The sequence below is a fragment of the Sorex fumeus genome, unplaced genomic scaffold, assembly GCF_029834395.1.
Source record: "Sorex fumeus unplaced genomic scaffold, SorFum_2.1 ptg000075l, whole genome shotgun sequence".
Taxonomy (NCBI): Eukaryota; Metazoa; Chordata; class Mammalia; order Eulipotyphla; family Soricidae; genus Sorex; species Sorex fumeus.
This window is the reverse complement of record NW_026606132.1, coordinates 6,181,622-6,196,090: the sequence shown is the minus strand read 5'-3', so window position 1 is coordinate 6,196,090 and position 14,469 is coordinate 6,181,622.

The following is a 14,469-nucleotide window of genomic DNA, read 5'->3' as shown; positions in this document are numbered from 1 at the left end:
CAAACAATATCAAATTGTTGGACAGTCTCTTCCTGCATTTTCTTTTTCTACATAATGTAAGTGCTTATTTGCGTAGCTGTCACACAGATATAGATGAATGCATAATCATTGTATTGTGTATGTATATCTCCTGAACAAAAGAAATGAATATGACTTTGTGTTTGTTAGTGTGTTACTAAAGATGACGTTGGCTGAGGACACATTGGCCTATATGTGTAGAATAGGGCACTGTTGGCACACACACACACACACACACACACACACACACACATTGGCCTTCTCCTGGTGCCTGACATACAATGCCCAGTAATAGCATGGTCCAGGTCATCTCTGCCTATCTTATTATGGGCATACTTCACTTTTGTCCCATCAATTCTTCAGAGCATGTCCCAAAACTGTCTAGAGAAAGTTATCTCTTGCTTCTTTCCTAATATTCTTGATGCATATTCTCAAATTCCACAAGTTTGGTATTTGCTACTGGGATTCAATCACTGATAAGACAACCCTGAAAACCCAAGACTTAGCCAAATGGCAGGCAAAAAACAAAACAAAAACAAAACATCTTACCCCAGTTACTACCGTATGTGAAATGCAGACGAACGACTGTACAGGAGGAGCGAGAGTACAGCCGACAGAGCTTTCGCGCCTTACCCAGAATTCCCTCCACCGCACCCTCGAGAGTCGCCTGCCGCGCAAACGTGATCCCGTGATCATATAGTACTAGAAACTATATGATCATAATGCTTTCTGTGTCTCAGTTTCCTAGTCAATAAATTCAGGTTAGTAGATCCAGATCACAGATCATAGTGTCATTATTAGTGTGAATGCCAAATATAGGACAAGTGGATGAAAATGACTAAGATTTCTGCTGCAATTAACTCTACTATTTTATCATCTTCTTCAATGTCTTTCATCAAATATCATCTATTTCCCACAGACTTTCATTAAACAAAAACAAACATTGTCATTCATGTACAGGGATTTACAAGTTAATAGTTTTCTACCTTTCTCTAATTATATCCTTATTGATGTATATAATTAAAAAACATGGTACAATCGATCTCCATGCTCTATCTCCATTTCCAAAGCCAATTTTTTTGCTCGAGCGGGCCCAGTAACGTCTCCATTGGAGACTTTGTTGTTACTGTGTCTGGCATATCGAATACTCTCGGTAGCTTGCCAGGCTCTCCGAGAGGGGTGGAGGAATCGAACTCGGGTCGGCCATGTTGACTGCGTGCAAGGCAGACGCCCTACCCGCTGTGCTATCGCTCCAGCCCTCAATTCTTTTAGTATTCAAATATAAAGGATATGGTGGTTTGGAGTTAAAAAAATCTATATTTTTTTTACTTCTTAGGCTACATGCTCTTTGTCAAATAGCTGAACTCATGTTTGAAATGAATTATGGGAAGTGTCCAGTAAGGCTGTTGTAGGAGTAGTGTATACATAAAGAAAGGGCAGAGGGCACTCAGAAGAAATTCATGTATGGACAGCAATAACTATTTTAAAAATCCAGTGCCAAAACCCCCAATCCAGTAAGCATTCATGAAGTGATAAAAATGGTTCAGAGGGCTGGAGAGATACTGAAGTAATAGGGTGTTTTCTTTGCACGTAGCTGTGGGTTCGATCCCTGACACCCATATGGTCCCCTGAGTCAGCAGGAGTGATAGGAGGGCCAGGAGTAATCCCTGACTACCACCAGGTGTTGCCCCAAAGCAAAATATAAATCAATCAATAAAAATTAAGTAATTCATTTGTTGCTATTGTGGTTTTGGGGGGGTGGATGTGGGTTTGGGTCACACACCACTTTTCACAGGAATTATTCCTGGTTCTGTTCTCAGGGGTGACCATTGACAGTGCTCATACAGATTTATGCAGTGTTTGGGTCAGACTTGGGATAGCTGCAGACAATGAAAACACCTTAACCTCTGCACTAGTTCTCAGGCCCATTTTGCCCTTAAGCGTTATTAAATACAGATAATTCTAGTTTCTAGTTTCCATAGGCAAGTCTTTTTCTTTAGTGTAAATCATAATTAATTTAAATAAGCACTCTAGGGGAATTAGTAAATATTGTGATAAGATGTGAGACCATTTATTTTCTTGAAAGGGGACTCTGAATAATTCATTTCCTCTCCAGTTATGAGGCCATTAAATCATGGGAAAGTTAGTTACAAATCTTTCAATAATGTTGATTATGTCTTATGATTATGATGATGACACTGAATACTGAGAGTAATAAGCCATTATATCTTCATGCAGCTATATTGTTGGGAGATAATGCAGTCCATAGCTTACAATATTTTAGAAAAATTGCTTCATTCAAAATTAACAAATTTCAGCTTCCTGTGTTGGACAGACACTGGTAGCCAAGGTCCTCAGCTGTGTCCTGATTTTCCAAAGGAAAAATTCCAAATTTATAAGATTACAATGATTATTTTCCAGAGTTAGAATTTCAGCTATGATGATGATCTCAGCATCTCATGGTAATATGAAGGAAATCACTGTGTCCCATGGCAAGGAGAGACCTTGCCTGTCATCAATGCAGAGACCAATGAACCATAACTTCCAAGTATATTAGCACACTCACATTGCATCGGTCAATGAGAATAAAGTACACTAAATTTAAATTGTAGAAATTACACAAAGAAGATGCATTAAGTCCAGGCATGAATAAAATGTATTTGGTCATGATTGTGCTCTTAACATATCAACTGCATCTGCCATTTTTTGATAAGGGAATTAATACCTACCAATTAGCTCCAGGCTAAGTCCCAAATGTACTCTTTTTCAGGTGTCGGGTAGGCTCTACTCCTCTCACCCCTAAAGATCAAGTCCAGTGTTTCCTTATTAGATGAGAGCACAGGGGAACTTTAAATCTTGTTTGTGCAAGAATGATATGGCCTCTGAGGTCATATAGCGTTTTGTAAGGGATATGAGCTATGTGAGGAACCCACTGGCAAAGGAACCAATACAAGTTCACTCATCCTCACATGCTTGATCATAGCAATGAAGTGTACAACAATCAATAATTATTCACTATAATTCCATATTCTTTCCTCCATTTATATGTGAAGTTTGTCCCATTTCTAATTAACTAAGCCTAGAATATTTATTTGTTACCATTTAAAAATTTATATTTCTGATGTGTGACATTACTGCTAACATCTGGTTCCCTGAATACAAGCTCAGAATATGTTACAGTTGAGTTCTTTCAAATTTGGAGACTTGATACTCAGCTTTGACAGAAATCCAGAGGAATGGAAAATATTGCAAAACTTCTTCAGTTAATCAATGGATTTGGGCTGGACAGCAAGATGGCGGGCGCCTTGGAGCTTTTTGGAAAGCCAGGTATGAGCCGGTCGTGACGGGGGCGACTGAAACCTCATACCTCATGGGAAGGGGGGCGTTCCGGGCTCATCCTTCACGCCCTACCGAGGTCACGAGTTGCCCCCCACGAGCGGCTCTCCGGCACGGCCATGGCTCTAGAGCCACAGAAACCAGTCTCATAATTATCTGACTCTCGGCAGAAATACTTACAGGCTTAATAAGTAAAATATCAGAAATCCAAAATCACACAATAGCAGCCGCGCATCATCATTTGATTCTTGTAACCAGCTATAGAAACAAATTATTTCAGAATGTCTTTTCAACAGGTCTGATTTGGAGGTGTAAACTCTACATAATAATAATGCATCTTTTGTCGAAACAATTAATCTAATAAAAGTAGATAGAGTGTTGACTAGAATTCATCTGCCTCGCAGGCATTGGGAGGGTTGGGAGAGAGGTATATTGGGGTTCTTATTGGTGAAAAATAAGTACTGGTGAAGGGAAATGTGTGTGATGATTGCATGACCAAGACTTAAACCTGAAAGCTTTGTAACTTTTCCCACAGAGATTCAATAAATTAATAAATTTTAAATAAAAAGTCTAAAAAATCAATGGATTTGGGAAATAATTTCATGGGATAGTTTACTCAAAACACAGACTTGAAGGAATTTGCAAGAAACTGTAAAATGTCCCTCAGATTGTCATTCCATGCCTGTAGAAACTATTCAAATTCAGTGCCTAGTCACAAAAGTCAGCTTCTGAAGCTACATGGAACTTCCCCTCTTCTATGAAGGCCATTACTGTTAATCTTATTATTAGTTTGAGACCTCTCCTTTTCTTATTAGAAACACAAGCCTTAAGATCATTCACCCATGGTACAACCATGACCAAAATCCTTGATAAGAAGCTAAAAAGCTCACCAATACATTAACATCTTCCTCCTTTAACAATGCTAAAGAAGGGTTTCTCAGTTACCCATAAAGACACCAAGGTGGGGCAGTTTGGAAACAAACTTAAATAATTTTTAAAAGCTATGGGTGCAAGACCAGAGCTATAGTACAGCGGGTAGGGAGTTTGCCTTACATGCGGCTGACCCAGATTCAATCCCGGCATCCCACATCCCATATGGTCCCCCAAGCAGCTCCAGGAGTAACTCCTGAGCGCAGAACCAGGACTAACGCTGGAGCACCACCGGGTGTGACCCCAAAAGACAAACAAACAAAGAGCTATGGATGCATAGTCCATTTCAGGTTTGCTGTATCTGAACTTGTTATGTGACATTCCTTTCTTTTACTTTATGGGGTTATTTACTTATTAGTGGGAACATTTTCACAGCTGGTGGATTCTTTCTCAGTGATGTATAAAGATTTAGGCCAAGATTAAGAAAAGCTGGTTTATTCTTCCAAGGCAGGAAAACACAAACAATCTTGAGGCAGAAACCTGGCTCATCAGTGCAGGCAGCAAGCCAGAAATCTCAAATGGTGATTCTCCAGTGGCTGTATAAAGTACAGTCTCCAAGTGTTAATATGTCTCAGTCTTGTATCATGTCCTTGTGCAGTATTCTGGAGTGAAGTAATCGTTTATATTTAAAAATCATGGAGGGCCTGAGCAATAGTATAGGTGGTAAAGCAATTGCCTTGCACGTGATTCAACCTGTGTTCGATCCCTGTCATTATATATATGCCCATGAGTCCTGACAGGAGTGATTGCTGAGTGAAGATCCAAGAGTAATCCCTGAATATTGCCTGGTGTGGCCTAGAAAACAGAACCTAAACCAAACCAAACCAAACAAAAAAATCTTTGCTTGGATTCCCATCCTGCAGTTCTCACCTGACTAATGCACCCTAGTTCTATAGTCACAGGAGTCACACCCAACGTTAAAAGGAGCCCTGAAGCAATTCTCCATACATGACAAAAGATGACAAAATATGTGAACAATAAGAACATAATGAGGCAGGAATAATACCGACATCCTATCTTGAGCAGCTCATGTTCTCTACTGAACACATAAAAAAATTCCTCCTTTAAAATAGAATGTCTTGTTCACTAGTTACCTTCTCCTGTCACTGTCACTGTCCTCCCGTTGTTCATCAATTTGCTCGAGCGGGCCCAGTAACGTCTCCATTGTGAGACTCGTTGTTACTGTGTTTGGCATATTGAATACGACATGGGTAGCTTGCTAGGCTTTGCCCTGCGGGCGAGATACTCTCAGTAGCTTGTTGGGCTCTCTGAGAGGGACGGAGGAATTGAACTCGGGTTGGCTATGTTGGCTGCATGCAAGGCAAACGCCCTACCCACTGTGCTATTGCTCCAGCCCAACCTTCTACCTTCTAAACTTTGTTTTTGTAACCATAGACTACACACCTGAGAAAACTGTATAGGGTCAGGATTGACTTTTCTCTTCATAACAAGAGTAAGATCTTGGTCTATTCTTATAACAATAGGTTTCCCCAAAATTCGGTGGTAAAGACTAATTCACAAGTCATGCAGATTACCTGGGCCTCAGATGCAATTGAATAAAAAACTCAATAGAACCGGGGTCTTATTGTTCCTGTCATGTTAGGCTTCATATACACTTTGACCTCCCCTGACCTCTATGAGCATTACATAGGCAAGTTGATATGCCTGATGGCAGAATAACTTTCTTCTGTAAAGTGGCTTCTATCTCCCCACTCACAACGCTCCCTGCCACCAAAAGGCACTGAAAATCCATCTTTGGAATCTACTCTAGCCATGTTGCCATAATTTCTGTTGAATTTTCTATGACAATAACCACTTTTGCAAATGTAAGATGTTCATTAAAGTTTCCTGTCTATGTTATTGGTCAATGCATGTACCAAGAAGTTTAATTATTTTTCCAATTTAGACTCTATTCAAACATTTTTAAAACATTTTTATCCCTCATTTTATTTCAGAGTATGTTTTCCAAAGTATTTGCATGGTAGTGTGGAATACATACATTCTGGTTTGTCGAGGGAGTGCACGCAGGCTGTGTATGCTTCCCTAGGTCAGGCATGCTATTTCATACTCCTGTTCTTGTGCATTTGCCTCTCTTGAATCCTTTAAAATTGCTCCTCACTTACCTAAGGTGGAACACCTGCCCTCCTGAAAAGTATAATTTAAGTTGTGCATCCTCTCATGAAAGACTGGCCCTGGGCACAGACCAATTCTTCCAGAGCTCTTTCTAAGTTCCTTATGAATGTATCCTCCACACTATGACTTCTGGAAAAACCTGTCTGTGTCCAAGAGATTTTATTAATTCCTCAAAGTTGGGAAGGTCTGAAAACTCACGATGGAAGTCACTGCTTTAGGATCCATGTACGTACTTACTGAATCCTCTATTGCACCACACCATATGCTGATCTACATTGATCATCATACACGGAAACGTGACATTTACAGAGTAGAATAATATGCATAACACACTGTAACACACTCTCCTCCTGTTGTTCATCGATTTGCTCGAGCGGGCCCAGTAACGTCTCCATTTTGAGACTTCTTGTTACTGTGTTTGGCATATCGAATGCATCACGGGTAGCTTGCCAGGCTTTGCCATGTGGGCCAGAGACTCTGGGTAACCTGCAGGGCTCTCTAAGAGCGGCAGAGGAATCGAACCTAGCTTGACCAGGCTGGCTACGCGCAAGGCAAACACCCTACCGCTGTGCCATCCAGCCCAGAATAATATGCATATAAATATATATTTCAAATAAAACCATTATAAATTAGTGAATTAATCTATTAATGAGTATAGAGGGCCTGCCCCCGATGAAAATAGTAAGCATGTGAAAAAAATTTTTTAAATCTTTATTTATTTACTTTTGCTTATTGGGTCACACTCACTGATGTTCAGGGTTTCCTCCTGGCTCTGCACTCAGGAATTATTCCTGTAGGTGTTTGGGGGACCATATGGGATGCCGGAGATTGAACCCAGGTTGGCTGCGTGCAAGACAAACGCCCTCCCTGCTGTACTATCGCTCCAGCCCCAGCATGTGAAAAATTTTGGAACATAAACAATGTGATGTAACATATGGGTCACATACTTTGAAACAGTACTAAATAATACAGATGAGTTTACACTCCTTTGGTGTGGGAAGGATCTAAGAAAGAAGTGTTATCTGATCATAAGTATGGATCATAAGTAAGAAAGTTGCAACTATAATTAGGGAGGGTTAGGTATGTAGAAAGCACCAATTTACTGCTTGCATTGACTCTATGGATGTTTCAACAGCCCAGGAAATTGGTTCTGATTGGCACATTCATTTAACACAGGTATCAGTTGGAGCACACAAAGGGAATAAAGTTACCCAGCTGATACTAAGAAGCAAATGTTGTTCCCAAATTCATAGCTTTTACTCTTAATGACTGCAAGTTAAATAGGGTTATAAGTTCATCTCAGGCAGGTAAAATACTAGGAGAATGAAATACAATAGTATATGAATGGGACAGGAATGAACGGTGTCCCAAATATGGAGTCAATGAATCATGTGGTACCCCATGCCATACATTGAGAGAGTATGGCAGATGTCGATCTACAGAACCAGTCAGAGTAAATAGCTTTAGTGACAAAGGTTGGCAGATGCTGGGACAGGACTCACATCACTAGACTTGGTCCCTTTCTCTACCTTCCCCATGGAGGTTAAGTTCCCAGATCCTTTGCTTTATTGATACAGGGAAACCCTGCAACAACACTGCTCTTATCCTTTGGATCTTTCAAAGGCTTACCCCAAAATCACAGATCTTGAAAAACTCACTTATAAAATTTAAATTTTAATTTACTATTTCCAACATTTTAAATGAGCATCAGACATACTAATAAGTAACAAACCCTATTTGGGCCACTACTCTGTAATATTGACTAGATATATGAATAGACTTTTCTAGTGCCTTAATGGCTTCATCCAGAGGGTGGAATTAATTGTATTTGCTTCCTGTTTCTTAAGATTTCTATTTGAGATCAGGAAGTTGTGATTATCTAATAGATAAAGCTTTATATGATAATCCAGGTCTCTTAGACTTATCAGAGAAATAAAATCAGTAAGCAGTAACTTGTAAATGTATATTTAATAGATATAGTATGGGAAAGGAATTCTTATTTTTGAAATTTAGACCAAACTTGCAAGTGCTCACTGTTTCTTGTTTCTTCTTTACTCTGCATTCAGGAATAACTTCTAACAGGCTTGCAGAGCAATATGGGGTGACAGGGATCAAATTCTGGTAATCTGTGGGCAGGGAAGGTGCCCTACCTGCTGTACTATTGCTCCAGCCATTATTCTTTTTTAAAATTGAATCACTGTGAGATAGAGCATTACAAAATTGTTCATGATTGCATTTCAGTCATACAATGTTCCAACACCCATCCCTCCACCAGTGTAATTTTCCAGCACCAATGTTCCCAATTTCCTTCCCACCCCTTCAAGCCACCCCATCCCACCCCAGCCTGTCTCTATGGCGACCACCTATCTTCTCTCTCTTTCTCTTTATCTCTCTCATTTTAGTCCAGCCATTCTTCTTTTTTTTTCAGGGACATGATTTTATTTATTTATTTATTTATTTATTTATTAGATTTTTATTAGTGAAACACCATGAGGTACAGTTGTAGACTTACAAATTTTTGTGCTTGGGTTTCAGTTATACAATGATCGAATACCCATCCATCCACCAGTGCCCATTCTCCACCACCACTGATCCCAGTATCCCTCCCACCTCCCATCCCCTCTCCTGTCCCACTCTGCTGTGGCAGGACATTCCCCTTTGTTCTCTCTCTCCTTTTGGGTGCTGTGGTTTGAAAAAGAGGCACTGAGTGGCAATCATGTTCAGTCTAAAGTTTACTCTCAGCATGCATCTCCCATCCTGGGAGGATCCTCCCAACACCCTTTATTTGGTGCTCCCTTCTCTATCTGAGCTGCCTTTTCCCCTAGCGTGTGTGGCTGGCCTCCAAGTCATGGAGTAATTGTTCATTGCAGCACTGTTTACAATAGCTAGAATCTGGAAAAAACCTAAATGCCCAAGAACAGATGATTGGTTAAAGAAACGTTGGTACATCTACACAATGGAGTACTATGCAGCTGTTAGAAAAGACGAAGTCATGAAATTTACATACAAGTGGTACTACATGGAAAGTATCATGCTAAGCAAAATGAGTCAGAAAGACAGGGACAGACATAGAAATATTGCATTCATCTGGGGAACCTAAAGTAACAAAATAGGAGACTAACACCCAAGAATAATATAGATAAGTACCAGGAGGTTACTACATGACTTGGAGTCTAGCCATTATTCTTAATCAAATTGACAACACTGCAATGTTCTGAAAAAGTCCAAGCCATTATACTGTATAATGAAAGAACTTGGATTCCCCGAGGGCTTGATTTCCAAAGGAGATATCTATCAAAAATAAGCACAATCTTTGATTTTCACTTATTGTAAAGTGCAAATATTACTACATATTTTAATGACAACTCCTGTTGGACATACTGACATATAACTCAGCTAACTGGCCTTCTTTCACTTCTTCCTTCACAAGACCAAACCAACTCAAAAACGTTACTACAGGACGAAGAGGATTCAAACTCACATTAAGCAATGAAAGAATCTGAAAGATTCACCAGGCTCTTACATAAAGAACAACAATGAGCCCAATAAAACTAATGTCCAGCCTGTGTCATCAATCCAGAAGCCATGACACACGAGTCAAAGTATAGGCAAATACAGCATTCCCCTCATTTCCCCTCTTCTCTCCAAAACCCACCCTAAAATGCACACATAGGAAAGAAATTAAATAAAGTTTAACAATTTAGAGAGCCTGGAGAGGGCACCACTCTATTCACACAGCACAATGTACAACTGTCCACCGAAGACACAGAGTACAATACACGATTTCATATCACCTGTCATATGTAAGGGTCCAGCCTTTCAGCATGTTTGTTAGAGGGCCTGCAATGTTTGACTGGTGCACTTTTCATTTCCTTCATTCTGGAGTGAAACTTCTATGCATATCCCAAATCTAAGAAAAATTGCTCATCTTTGCTGATATTGTTTCACAATTTCAAAACTAATTCCCTCTACTTCCAATTTTATTATTTGTTCTGTTTTGAGTCTCTTAGCTTTGTGCTCAAGAATCACTCTTGACAATTGAGCATGTGTGGTGCTGGGGATTGAACATGGGTTGGTTATGTGCAAGGCAAGCACATTACTGGTTATGCCACCTCGCTAGCCCCACTTCTAATTTTAGGTAGATAGATCACATTGTATGTATATATCTAGCTCCATTGACCCCCTCATTGTACTCCATGCTTTAAATCTCCCAACACAAGAAATAAATGTGAATTCTTTCTTTCTCATTATGCTACTAAAGTGATAATAGTTAGTGGATACTGGGGTTTTCCCAATACCTGGTATATGATGCTCATTACCACACAGATTCTATCCCACAGACCACTTGTACTTACCCCATCTTGGTCACAGCTTACTTTTGTTCTATCTATACTTCAAATCATGTCAATAGACTACCTGGGAAAATAGTCACTTGATTCTTACCTAACTATAAGAACTTGAGATCTGACAACTAGATTTATTTGATAAGTAATATAATAGCTATTTCTACCGAGTTATATACTCGTTTTTGTACCTCAGCTTCCTCATCATTAAAATGATATTACAAATAAGAACAAAGTCATGGACACATTGACATTTGAACTAGGGGTTGGCATTTACTAAGCTTTATGTTAATTAACAGTGTTATTGTATCATTTTCTTACTTATCTCTCAGCAAATGTTACATACTTCCCTGTTAAGTGATCTCTGCCATACTAAACTACTCTTTCTAGTTATTTTCTACTTCCATTCATTACAAAATAGCCATATCTTACAAACCTTATCCAGTTTTCCAATTGTTTGTTCCAAAATGTGTTTAAGTCCATCTATGCTAAGGTACCTATGTTAATATATTCTTAGAGATTTGCACAGCTTTGTCATGGATGTGGCATCTCCTAAATTTACCGATATTTTCAAATTCACCACAATAAGATGTTTGTCTTCTCTCATATAAAACAGCTAAGAACAGAACATAATATAAGTACATATTCAAGAGGTATGTAGAAAGATACTGAATTGGCAACTTTCACTGGAAGACCGCTCCAAACAATTTCCCTTAACAATTTTATAAACTTACAAGTCTCCCTCTAGTTGTTTTTTCAAGAAGGCACAGTGAGAGGTCCTCTGGTAAGGAACACTGACAAAGATCACTTGAAGTTTTGGCTCACAGCACCTGGGTAGTCAGCAAAGGATGAAAAGACTTAAAATTTCATGAGCTGGAGCAATAGTACATTGGGTAGGGCACTTGCTTGGCAAATAGTCAACCTGGGTTAGGCCCCCAACATCCCACTGTCAGAAGCAATCTCTGAGCATTGCCTTGTATGGCTTATTTAGAATGTGTATTTTAGGAGGCCTGTCTTGGAACTCAATAGAGAAAGGAGGCACTTTTAATTGTGTCAGGGAATGAAGAATACAGGAGCAAGAGTGAGTTAACAAGCTTTCTGGAAGAATACAAACTGTGTGTTGGGTGATTGCAGAAGAGAGTTAATGATATATGGGGCAACTGCTAAAGAGGCAAAAGTAACCGAGAGAAAAGAACCTTTCATTGCACCCTATAGATGCTTGAGAGATCAAAGTATGACATGTGTTTGTGGAGGGGCTTTCTCCTCACATGTGTTGAACCCTCTAACCCTTTTTATGACACTTTATTAATTCAGTGTGGAACAGACACTCATACTGCCTATCCATTCTGACTGATTCCATACTGGAGTCTATAATTTTTCTCACAGGACTCCTCTTTTATACGGGTCAATCCCCAAGGGTGATTCAACTTTCTCTGCGTGTCTCTAAGAACTCCCTTTTGATTTGCCTCCCCCACAGAGTCAAAAGTTATCATTTTGTAACACATTTTGACCTCAATATCCACTGGGAAGTGGGTAAGTCTGACTCACAAGTGGAACTGATTCCTCAATTATAGTAGTATCTTCCAATTCTTATAATTTTGCAAACAAGGAAGTAAATAGCTTAAGTTGCCTCATACAGGGGCTTTCTTTGATTAAAAAGCACCCTGTAAAGCACAAAGCCTTGGAAGACCCAGGCATAGGCAGATCATCCCTTGCATGTGCCCATCTTTGAAGGATAAACCTTGCATAGGTACATATTGATGGGAAAACCCTGGAATGGTAAACCTTGAAGGACAAATCTTGGGACTTAGCAAATGAGGCAGATATCTCCAGCAACACATGTACACTCAGATAAAATAGCTAAACATAATTCCCCTCCCCTATATCTTCATGTCATATTTAAGTACTCACCTAGAGAGGCAACAAAGTACTGAGGCTGTGGTCTCAGGTAGATATGTATGATCTCTTTGTCTCCTGGATTGTTTCAGCACCAAATGCCAGAATGGATAGGAAACTGAGCAAGCAGGCAGTGGAATAATTCCACAGAGATGGGTGAATAAATGAAAGTTCTGCTTCTACAATAGTCAGAGAAGCACAAAAGAGAACAGAGATATCTGGCCACAGTAAAGCAAAAGCAGGCTCAACATTTATACTAAGAGCTATACAGATTAGTTCCTAGAGAACAAAGAAAAGCATTAAGAACTATAAAAGAAACTCAGTTTCTTCTAGGAAGGTTCTTGACCCTTACCCATGATGTTTGGCACAAAGTTGGAGCGGAAAGACTGCTAGGTTGCAGGGTTGAAACAGCTCATTCCACAGGATATTCTCAATGCACACTAGGAATTGAGAGAGGGTTATCTAAAAGAGAGGTTCACATGATGTTCTAGTTGCCCAGCAGACACTGGGTGAGAGTTATCTCAAAAGGGAGTCACACAATGTTACAGTTGCCCACTGGGCATTGAATGAGGGTTATCTGAAGCAGGAATTCCACAGAACACTCTAGTTGCAATGTTTCTGCAATGAACCATGAGAATCTGCCTTACAAAGCTTCTTTTCTAAATTTTTTTAACTCTTAAGATTTCAGCTTGAATAATTTCTGTAACAAATTGTTTCTTCTTCAATTTGAACTTTTATTTATTTATGCAGCATAATGTGCAAGTCTTATATAAACATTCTATGTTCTCATTTCCCATTCCCTTCCTTTGAATATCCAGCCACAAAAAATATGGTCCTTAGAGTTACGACCTATATCCTTCTACTTCTTAACCCATGTGTCCTTTGTAAAGTGACACATCTCATAGTTAAAACATGACTTGCGATAAATACCCAGTTAGCCCATTGTAGGAGCAGAGATAAAATAAAGAAAGGTCACAGACTGACACATTATTCATAGAATCAGTAATAAATATGTGATAGCAATTGTTATGCAAAAAATGCAGTCCCAGAACTGTTCATGGATAGGTTCAAGTGAATTTTTTCAAATGATTTACCAAGGTCACATTCTTTTCTGTCTCGTCCACTCGCTTTTTCTCACTCCAAAATTTTGTTCAATACTGTGATTTCATTATTATTTGTCTTTCAAAGTCTTTGACAATTTATGCGAAACTGCAACAGAAGATTCTTTTTCATTCCTTACTATTGATGGATTAAACTTAGGTGTTCCTTTTTCTGCTTCCTGAGTATCAGCTCTTCCAGCCTTCCTACATATTTCGTCAGAATATAATGCTGCTTAAACTTCGTGGTCAGAATGATTTTGAATCTAATTTAACATTGAATCTAAATTTAATGGTTATTTACTTGGCATTAGTAACTTTCCTCTGTTGATTTAAAGGAGATATGACCCAGCAGACTGGGTAGTTCAGATTGTGGGTGACCACAGCAGCCCCTGAATTACTGCTGCTTTAATAGGATTAGCTGAGATTGAAAAAAAATCAACAGAAGGACCCGTGTGATAGTACATTGGGTAGGGTTCTTGCCTCGCACGCAACCAACCCCAGTCCATTTCCTGACATCCCATACGGTCCCCTGACTAAGTAAGGAATATATTCCTGAGGTGCAGAGCCAGGAGTAATCACTGGAGCACAACTGGGTAAGGCCCCCAAACAAAAGGTAAAGGTAAAGGCCCTCCCGTTGATCATCGATTTGCTTGAGCAGGTCCAGTAACATCTCCATCGGAGACTTTGTTGTTACTGTGTCTGGCATATCGAAT